We start from the raw sequence: 3,279 nt of genomic DNA on the forward strand, positions 1-3,279 counted from the left end.
TTTAATTGATCTAACAATACAGTTTGTTCAAAATAATAACAACAATGTATTTGATTATATATACTTATGTATTTACCTATGGACGTGTATATGTGTACATATATATGCTTAGGTATGTTTATATATAAGTAAAATGAATGACAACAATGACACAAGGGAAGAGAGGGAGGAATTGGGATTATTTTGTTGTTATAAGGTACTTGCACTACCCGGAAATTAATCTAGACACAGACCTTACACCCTTCAAAAAATTAACTTAAAATAGATCATAGACCTAAATGTAAAACACGAAACTATAAAACTCCTAGAAGATAACATAGGAGAAAATCTAGATGACCCAGGGTTTGGCAATGACTCAGATACAAACCAAAGGCACAATCCATGAAAGAAATAATTGATAAGCTGCACTTCATTAGAATTAAAAACTTCTGCTCTGTGAAAGACAGTGTCAAGAGAATGAGAAGAGAATGCAGAGACTGGGAGCATATCTTTGCAAAAAACACATCTGATAAAAGACTGTTATCCAAAATATATAGAGAACTCTTAAAATCTAACGATAAGGAAATGAACAGCCCAATTACAAATGAGCCAAAGACCTTAACAGACATCTCACCAAAGATATACAGATGGCAAACAAGCACATAAGCTCTTTGTTGTATCTACTGTGAGAATGAAAACCGTTCTCAGCAATCAGACTGTTGACATTCAAGACTACGTCCGCATCACTCTGAAGGGACACACAGATATTGTGAAGGGCCCCAGAAGAATCCTGCAGAAGGACTTCAGTCGCATCAAGGTAGATCTCAGTCTCCTTGGAAAGAAAAAGAAGAGGCTATGGGTTGACAAATGGTGGCGAAATAGAAAGGAACTGGCTAGCGCCATCACCATCTGTGTCATGTACAGAACACGATCCAGGGTGTTACACTGGGCTTCCATGATAAGATGAGGTCTGTGTATGCTCACTTCCCCATCAATGTTGTTATTCCAGAGAACAGGTCTGTTGTTGAAATGCAAATTTTTCTTGGGTGAAAAATACATCTACAGGGTTTGGATGAGGCCAGGTGTTGCTTGTTCGGTATCTCAAGCCCAGAAAGATGAGTTAATTCTTGAAGGAAATGACATTGAACTTACATTAAATTCAGTTGCTTTGATCAGCAAGCCACAACAGTTAAAAACAAGGACATCAGAAAAATTTTGGATGGCATCTGTGAATCTGAAAAAGGAACAGTTTAGCAAGCTGATAAGTTCTAAATTGTCCGGCTGCAAAAACAAGATGCTGGATGATTCCTAAGACCTATTGGTAATATTTTAAAGATGAAATAAAAGCCCTGTATTGAAAACAAAAAGCACATGACAAGATGCTCCACATCATACGTCATCAGGGAAATGCAAATTAAAACCACAATGAGATACCACTATACACCTGTTAGAATGGCAAAAATCCACAACACTGACAACACCAAATGCTGACAAGGATGTAGAGCAACAGGAACTCTCATACATTGTGGGTGGGAATGCAAAACGTACAGTCACTTTGGAATACAGTTTGGCAATTTCTTGCAAAACTAAACATACTGTTACCATATGATCCAGCAATCATGCTCCTTGGTGTTTACCCAAAGGTATTGTAAACTTATGTCCACACAAAAACCTGCACGTGGATTTTATGGCAGTTTTTGTCGTAATTGCCAAAACTTGGAAGCAACCAAGATGTCCTGCAGTAGGTGAATGGATAAATAAACTGTGGTACATCCAGACAGTGGAATGCTATTGAGCACTAAAAAGAAATGAGCTATCAAGCTATGAAAAGACATGGAGGAAACTTACATGCATATTGCTAAGTGAAAGAAGCCAATCTGAAAAGGCTACATACTGTATGATTCCGACTATATGACATTCTGGAAAAGGCAAAGTGATGGATACGGTACTTACCAAAGGTTAGTGAGGAGAAAGGGATGAATAGGTAGATCATGGAGGATTTTTAGGGCAGTGAAAATGCTCTGTGCAATACATGTCGTTATACGTTTGTCCAAACCTGTAGAGTGTACAACACCAAAAGTAAACAACCCTCGTGTAAACCACGGACTTTGAGTGATTCTGATGTGTCAGTGTACATTCGTCAATTGTAACAAATGCACCTCTCTGGTGGAGGATGTTGACAATAGGGGAGGCTGTGCATACACGGAGGCAGAAAGGTATATGGGAAATCTCTGTACCTTGCTCTAAATGTTGCTGTGAACCTGAAACTACTCTGAAAAAATGAAAAGTCTTTAAAGAAATTCAGGAGCCAGCTGAGGTCTCCCTGATACACTGAGGTGGGCCTCATGGGGCAGGGCCAGCAGCCCACTGCAGCAGTGTCCCTAGGGGTATACTGCAGGAGGGATCCTGGGCTGAGCAGGAGAGGTCAGTTACCAAGATTGGTGTTTGAAACAAGCACCAGATCAAAGAATAGGAGACAAAATAGACAGAGGCTGTGGAAGAAGGAAGAAGAAGGGAGCCCATCAGTTGGAACAGACCTCCTAAATTGGAAGAACTAATAAGAAGACAAACCAAGGGGAGAAGATAAGAGTTAAACTGGAGTCAGAGTAAGGTGCTGGGGCTTCTCAGAAGTACGGAGCACTAGCCTGAGTATTCCTACCACATGTGGGTATGGGGTACCTCCTCTCCCTAGAGACAGCTAGATGCATCCCTGAGAAGGGGTCAGAACACCAAACACATCAGATTCTACCCTAAAATACATTTTTGGAATTTTAGTTCTCTGAAAACCTCTTGAACAATGTCCATTTCAGTAATATCATAACATGATTTCTCCAATGGGCAAAATTTATGACAGTGGAATTACGAAGACAATCATAGAGAACTCGAACAAGCTGTGAAAACAGAAAATTGTTACTAAGGTCTTATTCAGCCAACATTTGCTCATGTCCCAATCATAACGTCCAGTACGCACTGACCATCCAGCACCTGAAAGGTTTCTGTGGATTGTGGCAGGTGGAGGAGTTTCAGACTGAAGGCTGAATTTGTCCGTGTTCTGACTTCCTTCTGATGTCCCGTGACTGACTTAGTAATACAGTTTGTCATAATATTGTGCTAACATGTCATATAAATCTTCATATAGTCAGCATTTGACTTTATTATTGTGGGGCCCTCTGGGCTGTGGATTAGTTTCCTGTTGGGCAGTCTTTACAGAGCTTTTGCTTTCCTTAGCCCATTTGTGTGAAGTTACGCATTTTTATAACATCAATACAAAAAATTATATTGATAGGCACCTAAGTACCA

General features: G+C 39.9%; 1 pseudogene; it reads left to right on the forward strand.

Moving 5' to 3' along the window:
- Positions 1-670: 670 nt before the first annotated feature.
- Positions 671-1,251, forward strand: LOC131400894 (large ribosomal subunit protein uL6-like; annotated as a pseudogene).
- Positions 1,252-3,279: the final 2,028 nt, after the last annotated feature.

The sequence above is a fragment of the Diceros bicornis genome, chromosome 4 (genome assembly GCF_020826845.1).
Source record: "Diceros bicornis minor isolate mBicDic1 chromosome 4, mDicBic1.mat.cur, whole genome shotgun sequence".
Lineage (NCBI taxonomy): Eukaryota > Metazoa > Chordata > Mammalia > Perissodactyla > Rhinocerotidae > Diceros > Diceros bicornis.